Below are 8317 nucleotides of genomic sequence, written 5' to 3' on the forward strand. Positions count from 1 at the left end.
CTGATTTGTTGGGTAGCCTTCAACAAATCACTTAACCTCAGTTATAACATGCTTTGAAATCCTTAGATAAAAGTTTCTATGTTTAAAACAGAGCATCAGACTGGATTCTTATTTTATATGATACTCAGGGGAAATTTCAAGAGCATTACATAGAATGAGAATTTGGCACAGTAGTATTGTTATGGATTTGGAAACTAAGTGAGCATGTTCGATATATATGGTTCTCAGTATTGTGACAGCTCTGAATGCTAGAAACATTCATTTTGTACAGACTTTTCTGAGTGCTGAAGAGACCCCGTGCCATGGAGAGAAATGAATAACGCCCCTGGGCAGTCTGACGATTAAAGTGAAAAAAAAAAAAGGTCACTTACGTGGTGATTTATCAGTTTATATCCCCCACGAGGGCTTCAGAGATAGTAAAATAAATGAAACTATCATTTGAAATGTCTCCTTAAAAGGATACCCTGCTTTGGCTATGTCTGATTCTGGGGGAAGTGCCAGGGGGTGGAACTGAGGTGGCACCTGTTTTCACAACGTCAGGCATGTGCGGCCTGGATGCCTGGAGTCAGGTGCAGAGGTGCCCGAAGTCTTCGTGGGGCCCTTGGGAAAGAGGACACTTTTGGAGAGCTGTAAAATCCTGTTTTGGCTGTTGTAAATTATTTATCTCTTAGATTCTCAAACCAAGGTGTGATGATAGGCAGGATGAGAATAGACAGGATGATGTTAGGTTGATGTTAGATTAGACATTTATCTAAGGCTGTGACCACATATGTGCGGAGGATAATTCCGACACACAGGCCTGACTCTGAACTGCCCGTGGAATCAGCCTGGTTGTCGTTCTGGACGCCTGGATATAATTTCAGTCACGTGGAAGGAGCTCAGTGGAAGAAACCGAAAGCCTTTCCAGGCTGGGTCGTTCCACAAGCCTTCACTGGGCACCGACTGTGCGGGGCACCGTGCCTGGCTTTGGAGACACGGCGGTTCAGTAGACAGATGCATAATGACACGGCTGCCACAGTAGGCAGCCGCCCTTCTGAGTAATTGTTGTTCTTCATAAATGCACTGCATGTGCAATGTAAACATTCTAAACATTGTGCGTCATTTTAGAATGCTTTACTTCGCCAAGTGCTGCAATCTGAGGTGACCCTAAAAAACCTTGTGAGATCAACTTCTTTCCTTCGTTCACTGTGCTCATTCAATTAACCTTTATCTTGAGCCCATTTTTTTGAAGTGCCAGTCACTTTTTCATTGAGTTCAAGTCACACACGTCCTTGGATTAGTGTCTGTAACTGCTCCCTGGGCAGGTTAGTGCTGTAGGTGCAGAGGCTGCTTCTGAAACCTGTGACCGGCCTGAAGCATTTGGTTTTACTTATTCTTGCTGGTTTGTCAGCGTTTATGTCTTGCCTGGCATTCAGCAGCTGGTTGGTTCCATGTACTGTTCACTACCTTCCCATACTCCTTCCAACAGAGCCGTCTTGTTGTAGACAACAAGTTCACCGGCCATTTATTGTGCACCTGAAATGCTTTGTTCTGGGAACACCAGCGCCCACCTTGAAGGTGCCGTTGACCTAGAGAGGGAACAGATGAGTGAACATTTACAGGAGGTGACAAATGACAGCAGATATACCCACGGGATACTGGGGACGCACAGAGGAGGCTCACTCAACTCAGACTGGAGGAACCTCAGATGGAAAGGAGAAAACCCACTTGTATTATTTATTTACAATTGTGTAACAAATTGCTGTACAAACGGCTTAAAATAACAGCAAGCATTTTTTTCTTTCTCTGTTTCTCTGGGTCAGGAATTTGGGAGCATTTAGCTGGGCGGTTCTGGTTCGCGTGTCCCTCATGAGATCGTTGAGATGTCAGCCCCGGTGGCTGTCCTTGGAAGCCCTGACCTGAGCTGGAGGATGTACTTTCAAGGGGGTTCACTAGTGTGGTTTATGCATCAGCTTGAGCTGTTTGTTGGTGGGAGACCCCAGATCCTTCTCAGGGAGGCCTGGCCCAGGGCAGCTCAAGTGTTTCCATGGCCCAGAGGCTGGCTTTCCTCAGGGTGATCTGAGAGAGACAAGGAGAAACCCTGATGTCTGTTATGACCCAGCCCAGGAAGTGTCCCACCCTCGTGTCCTATTGGTGTCACAGGCCAGCAGTTGCATAGTATAGGAGGGACTACACACAGTGTCATGCGGGAATATCAGGAGGCCAGGGTCATTGGCCATGTGTGGGGCTGTCTCCCACACCAGTCTTCAGGGATGCTTAGCACCTGTGAGTTGATGCTAGTGTCTGGAGCTTTAACTTACTTGGGCCTTGGCAACCACCACTGATAATGTGGGTCATGAATTTCATGTGTCATACAGGTTTTTGTTCCTCTTCCTCTTCCTTGAATCATGTGGAGTCACAACAAGATGCCAGTAAAACCCTGGATACAAATGCTTCTTAATTCAATGCTGCTGATGAATAATGTGTCACTGACAGTTAACAGGTTTCAGACAACATCACAGAAAAAAACCCCCATATTTCCTGCTAAACAGGGGGATTGCAAAATAATTATTTTTTCTAATAGTGTTGCTGAGACATTATCATGGGGCTGCAAGTGAGACTCCTTCCTTGGAGGCCTAGACATGAGCCATTTGCATGGATTGGCCCAAAGTGTTTGCAGCTCTAATGTGAGTTTCAAGCCCACCATGCAATGGACCGTTTACTAATAAATAAGCATCCTCTGGGTCCTATCTCAGAAAAGTGAGCAGCCCTAAATATCTGGGACTCGAGGCCTGAAGCCTTTCTTTTGTTGAGTAGGGAATGTGGATGTTGATGAATGAAAATCGATGTTCATTATATTTACTAGATAACAGTGTTTGCTAATAATATTTCTAGTTCTGTGGTGGTAGGACAAGGTCGTTCAGAAAAGGGCTTTGACTCTTTTTAATTCCAGTTCATCCAAAACGCCCTCCACTGCCCATAAGCACATCCTCTAAGCACAATGCGCTCATTATATAAATTCCACTTCAAGATTTTGGATCCAGCCTTTTAATCCCCTGGTGTGTAAAAACCTCAGAGAAGCCACTATGCCAGCTGGAGCCCGCGCTTGTGCGCACTAACACAGCTCCACGTTAGCACGGCACAGGCTCGGCAGCTTGCTGGGTTTCATTGTCAGCATTTTTCCATGCGTAACCTGGCCCTCTTTCCCCAGCTGGTCATCATGGGTGAGCTCCGAATCGATTGTGATCACAGGGCATGTTCTGCCTGTGTCTTGCTTGCCACACAAACTGCTTACCAGCCTTCCCATTTAAAGCAAGACTGGCTGGTTTACTGCCATCCTGACGTGATGAGAGAGTCCGCAGTTCAGTCGGGACGATGCCTGGTAGACCCTGATGCACTTACAGTATTTCCCGTGGTTCGTCCTTTGGTAGAAGCAGGGCTGGATTCACGCGCAAGGTCCGAGGTGCAGGGACTGCTGAGTGCATATAAATGTGTGGGTGTGTGTATTTCCTATAACTCATCTTCCCTTAATCTGCAGGGGCACCCCGTCCCCTTTGTATATAGCCATTCTGCTCTCTTCTCTACTCTGTTTTCAGCCGAGGCCCTGGAACACATGTTCGTCAACTTGAATTGGTTGTGTCACATGGACATGTTCAGTTTCACCTCCTCACAGTCCTCCCAATATCATCCTTCCGTTCTTCCCGGTCAAGGACCATATTCCCTCTTCCTAGGGGTACTCCTTTTTTCTATTTCATTTCTTTTAACTGCTGCCATAAGTGCTAGACTTCTGTTTTAAGCAATTTTGAGAAAGTACGTGGGGCACACGAGGGAAATAGGGGTGCCCTTTTGATATGGGGGACCTGAAGACCCTGCGGCCGCTGGGAACGCTGAAAGGTAGAAGGGGGATATCAAGGAGGCCGAAAAGCTCTGAGGAGCATTTGGGAACTTTGACATAGACTGGCCCCATGAACGTCTTCAGCTCTTTCCCACGCTTCCGTACGCATTCCCTCTGTCTACACCTTCTGAGCTGCCAGCACCTGCTCCTCCTTTTACCCCTTACTTACTTGTACTTCCCCTGCGATCGCTCCGCCCTGAGCAGTCTGAGGAGGGGGTTACCTCCGTCTGTGCCGGCCCAGCAGCGTGAATCAGGAAGCTGCGCTCCAAGAGCTGGTCCTTCGCTCCTCTGGCCATAGGCAGGCCCCTTGCCCTGCTGGTGAGAGAGAAGGCAGCCCCTGGGATTGTCTGAGAGAAGTGTCCTCTGTCCCTCACTGGGCCACTCGCTCTCAGGTAGCTCTGGGGCTCTTTCGGTGTCCGCAAACTACCTGGCCCAGTCCCACCTATGGAGTGTTGCTCAGATAGAATTTCAGGACCGGCCTACTGGCCCTTCCTTCGCCCACTGCCTCTCTATTCCCGAGAGATGGCTTATTTTCAAATTTTACTGAGGTGCGTGGTACATGACATCCCACCTTCCCCACCCCTACCTCTTAGTTCCTTAGTGTAGGGGGGAAAAGAGCTTGAAATTATAAGTTTTGGGATCACTACAAATGCCCAATTTTTCTCCTTAGGACATCCCAACTGCCATGGCTCTGAGCTGAACTTGAGGTGTTTACCCAGTGTTCACGTGGCCCATCCAGGTCCCATTCCCTCACCGCCCCAGCCCCGTCAGCAACTTTCTCAGGGGGTTACACTCTCACGTCCGCCACTCCTTCCTGCCTGTGCTCACAGGGTGGCCGGCATCTGTCGTGAGGGTTGCCTCCTGGTTCAGAGCAAGGGCTGCAGAGCAGACCACGTGCTTTGCAGCATGCAGGCAAAATCTGAAACATAGCTGAGGGACAGGGGGTGGGTTATTCAGGTCTAAAAGCTTCCTCATGTGCAAACTGAGGATGATACCTATTTGATGTGGAAGACTAAATTAGATAAGGCATCTATATCCCTAGCCGAGTGCGTGGAATCCAGCAGACAGTCAGCAAATGTTAGCTTCATTGCTCGCTCCTTGCCTCTTCTCAGCTGGGATGCCTGTCTCTTCGGGGGTCTTGCCATCAGTCCTAGGGCTTAGGGTCCCGCTCCTCAACCTTACACTCTTCATCTGAGAAACTTGTCTCTCTGCCCTGGTTTTCCATTTAGCTGTTGCTCCAGTTCCCCCTCCTTCCCATCCTATCTTGTCAAGATTATCTCAATGTGTCACGTCCCGTTTGCTCCTGCGTGGGTCTGCGATTGTTTGGCTTTCACTGTCACCTGACCCTTGAAGGTTCTAGAACCTGCTGAGTTGCCAAATACAACGGATACTTTTCAATCTTCACCTTGATTTATTTATAGCGTATTGCAGCATTGGTCGTTCTTTGAAATTCTTTCCTGTTTCAGATTCTTCTCTACCTCTCTGAATGTTGTTGTATTCTCCTAATAAACTTTATCCTCCTGTCTACCATTTTATCATCAGTACATCAGTCTCTCCTCTTGTCCCTTCTCTCTCTCCCTTCCCCCCTTCTCTTTATTTTATTTCTTCCTGAAGTCTTTTTCTACCCAACAACTGCAGAACCAAGTGCATGTGGAATGTCCACCAACATAGACAAAAGAATAGAAAAACTATGATTACATAAAACTGCATGGGTGAATGTCAAAAAGACTATTTGAATAGAAGAAGCCAGGTGTATCAAAGACTAAATACTATAAGACTCCATGTACATGAAGTTCATGAACAGGTAGAATTAATATACAATGTCAGAAACCAGCACAAGGGTTGTCTCTGGGGCATGAGGATTGATCTGAATAGTCCCTTGGGAACCTTTTGACATTGATGGACATGTTCTATATTTTGGGGGTGTTGGTGACATGGGTCTGTACATTTTTACAAATTTATTGAATTATATACTTGAGGTCTGTGTGTAATATTTACCTTGAAAAAGAAAAGGTCTTTGAGAGAGGTAGAGATGCAGGTAGAAAGCAAAGGTTACCCCTGGCCTCCATTTTTGCCCCTGCCCGCCAGGAGTTGCAAAGCATTGTGTGTTGAGTAGGGTGGCTTTGCTTCGCCTGAGCCTCCTTAGAAGGCTCATCGGCAGGGTCTGTCCCAGAACTGAAGGTGTGGGAAGGAAAGATCCCTCCCTGTGGCATATCAAGGACCAGCACTCACAATGTCAGATAGTTAATTCATAAAGGGGAAAAATATTTTCTAGGTTTACAGACAATGAAAACACTGAATTAATGGGACTATGTACTTGAAGTCCTTGGTTTTTGTATTTTCAGAATGCTAGGAGTAGTAGAGGGTTGGAAAGGGAGATATGCCAAACTGCCAGATTCTATAAACACAATTATTTGAGAAAGTTCTAGTAAAAACGCACCAAAGGTATGAGTACATGTACTGACATTTCTAATTATGATGCCAGTAAGCTCTGATCTAAACCAGGCAAAGTAAATACATCCTTACCCAAATGGAAAAATTTTATTTGTGTCTCCCAGTAATCAAAATACATTTTTTAAAAGTCAAGAGATCTTAAATTATCTGCGTCGATTCAGTATACTTAGTACAAGCCTGAAATCATGAGACAAGCCATCCTCGCTGGCACTGATGGCCTCTCCCCACAAGGATGTGGACTCAGATCCCCAAGGGGCCTGCCATGCTGCCCTATCTACTGTTTTTTATTTCCCCCTGGAGACTTTGGTCAATAATACCACTTGTTCTTTTTTTTTTTTATACTCGACAGTGACAAGTAGTTACATATGTGTACTTGTATCTTTTTAAGGAAGTAAAACTATACATTGTGATTCTGAAAAATCCAGCACATTTATGTTTCCTGATAAAAGATGTTTCATTTTCCTTGAATTTCATAGAGTAATTTGATTCATTTATATTTTATGAAGCCGCTCTTGGTTATTCCATTAGTTAGTAGCAACAGGGACCAATTTTGTTTAGTCAAGGCGCCATAAAGATAAGTCTAGGAAAACAAGAATGGAATTTTCTGGCTCCCCCTTTATTCTAGTTGTCTTATTTAAAGATGTGTATCCAGGTTGAACTTTCTTCCTTGCTATGCCGTTTTTTTCCTCCTCATAATGTTACTTCCCTGTGCTTTACTTAAGGCAACATTGCCCTTCTCATCGTCATGGGAATGAATTTCAAAGTCAAGGTCTGGCATACTGGCTGCACTTTGCCAGCAGGAAAGGCATCTGTGCTGAGAAACTAATGCTCTTTTTAAGTGTAAACCCAACCAATAATCTCTGAAACTAGGAAGATCTCATAGATATAGAGGCCTCCAATGGATGTTTCAATATCTAGTTTACTCCATGATGAATTTTTGTAATATAAATAAATACATCAGTTATGTGGTAGTAGAACTTTCACCTGTTATGATTGAGATTTATAAGGTCATTTTTATACCACACAGCGTAGTTAGTAGTGACCTCTACGTACAGGCTGCATCATGTGTCTCTCTCTCCCTGATTGGCCATGACCTTAAACATATATACGCAGAAATCAATGGTTCCTGTACAGTTGTCCAAATGGGTCTCCTGTGCATTTTTTCTTGGTGTCTGTCTCTCTCTCCACACACACACATTATGTGTGTATGTGATATATAAATATGCCCTGGGAAAAAAAAAATCGATTGGTTACATAACAGCCTTAGTGTTTTATCACCTCCTCCTCTCCTGTCTTGCTCCATGTTCCTCTTTTCCACCACCCACTCTGTGTTTTCTTCCAGCCATCCTTCTGGAAGAAATAGTGAGTAGGTATGAGTAATTGGTGTGATCGTCACTACCATTAGGTCTAATGAGCTTTTGGCTTTGCCCTTCCCCGCGGCCGATTTTCCCATCTGCAGAACTGGCGTTGTGCGTGCAGGTGGCAGCGGGCACGCAGGAATACATCCCGGGGGCTTGTTTCACAGACCTGTGTGTACCTATTGCACATAGAGACATGGTTCGCAGTTCCCTGTCACAGGAAATGTCCTGCAACATTAGTCGTAAACATTCTAAAAATTGGACCTGATCTCTTTAATATCCTATTTACAATTGCAATGGAAATATTTCCTAATAAAAGTGTGCAGGTCTGCCAAACCGGCGGAGCAATCCCTTGTGTAACCTGCTGCTTTCCAAGCACTTCACAATTTTATGATACTAAGGTCATGTCACCAAACTTGGCCACCAAGCTTGCCCCAAAAAGTTGAACTCCGAGCAAAAATGTTTTTCTAATAACTCTCATTCCCTTGTCCAGACTAACTCTGAAATTATGAAAGCGTCCAAATTCATTATTAATTTTTTTTGTTGGTTCTCATTGAGTACGCTAATATAAACTGTCCACTTGAAGGCTCTTCATCATTTTAGTCTCTTTTGCTTTGATTCATTGTCTTTT

Source organism: Pteronotus mesoamericanus, unplaced genomic scaffold (assembly GCF_021234165.1).
Source record: "Pteronotus mesoamericanus isolate MK-2021 breed Mesoamerican mustached bat unplaced genomic scaffold, CSHL_Meso_final contig_163, whole genome shotgun sequence".
Taxonomy (NCBI): Eukaryota; Metazoa; Chordata; class Mammalia; order Chiroptera; family Mormoopidae; genus Pteronotus; species Pteronotus mesoamericanus.